Consider the following 6,283-nt stretch of genomic DNA (forward strand, 5'->3'; position numbering starts at 1 on the left):
TTTTAATGGATCATTATGTATGTCTACATACAGCACATCCTTCTAGGTTATCAAATACCTTTGAGTTACTTTACAACCCTTTATAAACTCATAAACTTGCAAATTATGTTTTATTCACTAGACTTTTCATTGACTTCCTTTTTTTTTTTACTATGGAAAAATCATTTTTGCCACCAACTGCAATTTAGTTCTTTATTACAAACACATTTGTATATTTTTACTTTTCATTTCAGTCAGCTTTAACATTGGCTGGTTACTTCATTGGATAAGTAATAAATTCTTTAACTTGTGTTCATTTTTCCATTTTTATATCTACAGGAGTCATGATATCTTTTTTTAAGACTGAGACTCACTGAGTATCCCTGCTGGTCTAGAATTCACCACATAGCACAGGCTGTGCAATCCTCTTGCTCTACCAACCACCACCACCATCCCATCCCCTACTTTGCCACAATTCTTTTCTTTTAATAACTGTATTTTCTTTTGAATTGCCATACATTAATAATATGAGATGTTTCATTGTAGTAATTCAATACATGTGTACAGTGTACTTTGAACAAGTTTGCTCTATGATTACATTCCAATTCTCCCCAGCCCCCTTTTCAAACAGTAATTGGTGGGTTTCATTATGCTGTCCTCGAATGTATATATGAATGGTATTTCAATTCTCTTCCACACAAAGTATCTTTTCCTTTCCCCTCCCCCTTTACTGATTTAACCCACAGATCACCTACATTTCACATTCATGTCCCATCATCATTATTATTTTTATCATTATCATCATTTTATGTCTAGGTTCCACAAATAAATGAGAACATCCAAGATTTGCCTTTTGGATTTGGGATCTTGGCTGATCTCACTTAACATGATGGTCTCTAGTTCCATCCATTATTTTCCTGTAAATGACATAATTTGACCTTTCTTTATGGCTAAATAATATTCCATGGTATATATATATATATATATATATATATATATATATATATATATATGTGTGTGTGTGTGTGTGTATTAGATAGATAAGATGGATTGATGGAGGGAGGGAGGGAGGGAGGGAGGGAGGGAGGGAGGGAGAGAGAGAGAGAGACATACAAAATTTTCTTTATCTATTCATCAGTTGTTGGACACTGTACCTGATTCTGCAGTTTAGCTATTATGAACAAAGCTGCAATAAACAAGGTAATGCAAGTATCTCTCTTGTATATTGATTTATGCTCTTTCAGATGTATGCCCAAAAGTAATATGGTGGGATCCTAAGGTGGGACTATTTTTAGTCGTTGAGAAACCTCCACACTGATTTCCATACAGGTTACACAAGTTTATAGTACACCAACAGTGTATGAGGGTTCCTTTTCCCAATGCATCCTTGCTAGCATTTGTTGTTGCTTTCTTGGTGATAGCTGTTCTAAATGGGATGAGATGAAATCTTAGTGCTGTTTTGATTTCCATTACCTTTACAGCATTTCTTCATGTATTTATTAGCCATTTGAATTTCTTCTTCTGAGAACTATCTGTTCAGTTCAATAGCCTATTTGTTAATTGGATTATTTGTTCTTTTGCTGTTTAGTTTTTGAGCTCTTTGTACATTCTAGATATTAATCTTTTATCCATTGAATAGCTGACAAAGATTTTCTTCCTTCTGTGTGTTATCTTTCTATTCTAGTAATTGTTTCTTTTGATATGCAGAGATTTTTAAATTGATGCAATCGCTCTTGTCAATTCTTGCTCTTATTTCCTAAACAAGTGGCGTCCTATTCATAAAATAATTACCTATGCCCATATCTACCAGCGTTTTTCCTACTGTTCTTTGTAGCAGTTTCAAATTTCAGATCTTATATTAAGATCATTGATCCATTTGGAGTTGTTTTTTGTACAGGGTGAGAGAGAAGGACCTAGTTTCAGGTTTTTGCATGTAGATAATGAGTTTTCCCAGCGTCCTTTGTTGAAGAGACTGCTTTTTCTCCAGTGTGTGTTTCTGACTCTTTTGTAAAAGAAAACAATATCAGATGGTAAGTCGTATGCTTTTATTTGTGGATCTTTGTCTTTCTTTTTCTTTTTTTTTTTTTGCCCTTATCTCTAATTTTGTTGAAGAGAGACTATAAGCAATAATAGGAAGGAACAAGAGTTTTTGCTAGTTGAGATAAGGATAGCTATACAGGGAGTTGACTCACATTAATTTCCTATGCATGTGTGTTACCTTCTAGGTTAATTCTTCTTGATCTAACCTTTTCTCTAGTTCCTGGTTCCCTTCTTCTATTGGCCTCAGTTGCTTTTAAGGTACTGCTTTAGTTTCTCTGCATTGAGGGCAACAAATGCTAACTAATTTTTTGTGCCAGTACCATGTTGTCTTTGTTTCTATGGCTCTGCAGTATAATTTGAAGTCTGGTATTCTAGTATTTCCAGAATTTCTCTTTTTACTCAGTATTTTTCCTATTCAATGTCTTTTCTTTGTTCATATAATTTTTAGAACTTATTTTTTTCTTTTTCTGCAAATAATGACATTGGAATTTTGAGGGCATTGCATTGCAACTGTGCATTATTTTTGGTAGTATAGCCATTTTAATGACATTAATTCTGCCACTCCATGAGTGAGTATGTGAGGTCTTTCAATCTTCTGATGTCTTTGATTTTGTAGCTTTCACTGTAGGGTGGAAACCTCCTTGGTTAGGTTTATACCTGGGTATTTGACTTTATTTGAGGATGTGGTGACTGGAATTGTTTTCCTAATTGCTTTCTCATACTGTTCATTTGGCATATAGAAAAACTATTGATTTTTATGTACTGATTTTATATCTAACTACAGTTCCAAAGACATTTATCAGCTCTAGCTTTTTGGTGAAATCTTCAGGGTCTTTTAAGTATGGAATCATATCGTTTATGAAGAAGGATAGCTTGATTTCTTCCTTCCCTATTTGAATCTTGTTTATTTCTTTCTCTGACTTTATTTCTCTGCCTAGGGATTCCAGTACTACATAAGAGTGGGGAGAGTGTACACCCTTGTCTCATTCCTGACTTTAGAAGAAATTATTTCAGTTTTTCCCCATTTATTATGGAGTTGGATGTAGGTTTGTCATATATAGCCTTTATTATGTTTAGGTGCTTTCTTTCTGTTCTTTTCTGCCAAGCTTTTTTTAAATAAAAAGATGTTGAATTTTGTCAGACTTTTCTACATCAATTGAGATAATATTGTATTTTTGCCCTTGATTCTGTTCATATACTATAATGCATTTATTGATTTATATATGCTGAACCATCTTTACATCCCTGGAATGAAACCTACTTGATCATGGGGTATGATCTTTTTGATGAGTAGTTGTACTTGGTTTGTAAGTATGTTGTTGAGAACTTTTGTGTCAATGTTCATTAAAGAGATTGGCCTATAAGTCTCTTTTTTGTCATGTCCTTTTCCAGTTTTAGAATGAGTGTAGCTAGCTTTATAGAGTTTGATAGTATACTTTCCCTGTCTTTTTCATAAAAATGTTTGAGGAGAAGTATTGGCATTAGTTCTTCTTTAACTGTCTGATAGAATTTAGGGGTGAATCTATTACATACAGGGCTTTTCTTTGTTGGGAGATTCTTTATTAGTGTATCAATCTCATTGCTTAAACATTTATGTAAGAGGTTTATAGCCTCCTGGATCAATTTTCCTAAGTCAAATACATCTAGAAATGTATGTGTTTCTTCTAGATTTTCCAGTTTATTTGGGCATAGGTTTTCAAAGTATTTCTTCATCATCCTCTGGATTTCATTGGTATTTTTTGTGATATCCCATTTTCATCTCTAATTTTACTAATTTGTGTCTTTTGTCTCTTCCTTCTAGTCAGATTGGCCAAGAGTTTATCACTTTTGTTTATTATTTTGAAGAACAACTTTTGTTTCATTGATTCATTGTATCATTTTTCATCTCTATTCATTAATTTCTGCCCCAATTTTTATTATATATTTTCATCTGCTAATTTCCATTTGGATTGCCCCAGCTTTTCTAGAAGTTTGTGATGCATCACTAGGCTATTTATTTGAGATCTCTCTGTTTCTTTAATGTAGGCACTCATTTATCCCTTTATTTCTTGAATAATCTACTAGTCATTCAAATATTAGTTGTTCAGTCTCTATATGTTTGAACATTTTCTGTTATTTCTTTTGCTACTGAGTTATAGTTTCATTCCATTGTGGTCTGATAGAATATTGAGTTATTTCAAGTTTTATATTTAGCTATTATTGTTCTGTGTCCTAAAATATGATCTATTTTGGAGAAAGTTCCAAAGGCTGCTAAGACTGTGTATTATGCAGCTGCTGAATGGCATTCTCTGTAGATGTCTGTTAAGTCTATAGTGGCTTTTAATTCTGAGGTTTCCTTGACTTTTGGTCCAGTTGACCTATATATTGGTAACAGTGGAGTATTGAACTCTCCCATTGTCATCGTGCTTGTTCTATGCTTTTAAGTCCTGTAGTGTTTGTTTCACAAAGCTGGGTACACCAACATGTGGCACATATCTGTTAACAATTGTTATTTCCCACAAATGGAACTACATGAAATTTAAAAATTTTGCACAACAAAAGAAATAGTTCTAAAGTGAAGAGGCTGCCCACAGAATGAGAGAAAATCTTTGCCAGCTATACATCAGACAAGGGGCTTATACCCAGAATGTATGGCTTGTTCAATAATCTAAACTCTCCAAAAATCAGTGACCCAATGAAAAAATGGGCAAATGAACTGAACAGAGCATTTTCAAAGGAATAAGTCCAAATAGCTAAAAAAAAACCATGAAAAAATGCTCACCATCTCCAGCCATAAAGAAAATGCAAATCAAAACCACACTAAAATTCCACCTCACTCCTGTCAAAATAGCTACCATCAAGGAGGGGAGAAGAGGGTGGGGGAAGGGGCAGGGGGGAGAAATGACCCAACCAAGGTATACACATGTGAATAAATGAATAATTTAAAAAAATAAAAAGAGAAAAGTAAAGAAACACCATCAGTTGGCTTTCTGTATATAGTAAAGAAGTGTAACTGGAGGGAAAAAAGAACAGAAACAACAGCAAATGTTATTGAGGATGCAGGGAGAAAAGGAACCTTGACACACTGCTGTGGGAATGTAATCCAATACAACCACTACAGAAAACAATATGGAGGCTCCTCAAAAAAAAAAACTAAAAATAGAGCTACCGTATAATCCACCAATACCACTCCTAGGGATAAACCCAAAGGAATGTGAGTCAGGTTACAACAAAGGCCCTTGCACGCACATGTTTATTACAGCACTATTCACAGTAGCTAAGCTATGGAAACAGCCAAGATGCCCTACTACTGATGAATGAAGAAAATTTGGTATTTACATACAATGGAATTTTACTCAGCCACAAAGAATGAAATTTTGTCTTTTGCAGGTAAATGGCTGGAACTGGAGAACATTATCTTAAGTGAAGTTAGTCAGGCTCAGAAGGCCAAAGCTGTATGTTCTCTATCATACAGAGACCTAATACAATATAGACCTAATACAAATACAGAAATATTATGAAAACCTGGTCACACTAAGAGGGGGTCACATATGAGAGGAGGAGAATAAAAGAAAGAAACTAAGAAATTGAATATAGTTGATACACTCTTTATACAAAAAGAATATAGAATTCTTAAACCAGCTGAAACCACCATGAGAAAGGAACTAAGGTAGAATAAAGAAAAATAGAGGAGATGAATCAATTGGGGTTATTATATATATATGGAAATATCATAAAGAAACTCCCTGTGTAGCTAACTTTATTTCAAACAAGCAAAAAATGTCATTTAATTTTTTTTTTCTTCTACAAAATTATAGAACAGGAGGCAAAACAGGTAATGCTCAGGGTACCAGTGGGAAGGGGAAGGTGGCAGGGAAAGTGGGTAAGAGGGTGAATACTGTACAAAAATGTGTACATATGTATGTAAATGCAAAATGATACCTGTTGAAACATTCCAGGAATGGGGGGAAGGATGGACAAAGGAGAGTGGTGGAGAAGGGTGAATTCAAGAAAGATATATTTGATACATTGTAAGAACTTTGGTAAATGCAACAGTGTACCCTACCAGCATAACAATAAAAAAAGAAAGTAAAAAAAGTTATTTCCCCTTGATATATTGTTCCCTTCATTAAAATGAAGTGACTTTCATTGTCTCTTCTAATTTGGCTTTGAATCTACTTTATCAGGTATGAGTATAGCTTTTCCTGCCTGATTTGTGTGTATATTTTCTTGGAAAGTATTTTCCCATTCTTTCACCCTAAACTAATATTTGTTTTGGTCAGTG

This window comes from Castor canadensis, chromosome 3 (assembly GCF_047511655.1).
Source record: "Castor canadensis chromosome 3, mCasCan1.hap1v2, whole genome shotgun sequence".
In the NCBI taxonomy this organism is placed as follows: Eukaryota; Metazoa; Chordata; class Mammalia; order Rodentia; family Castoridae; genus Castor; species Castor canadensis.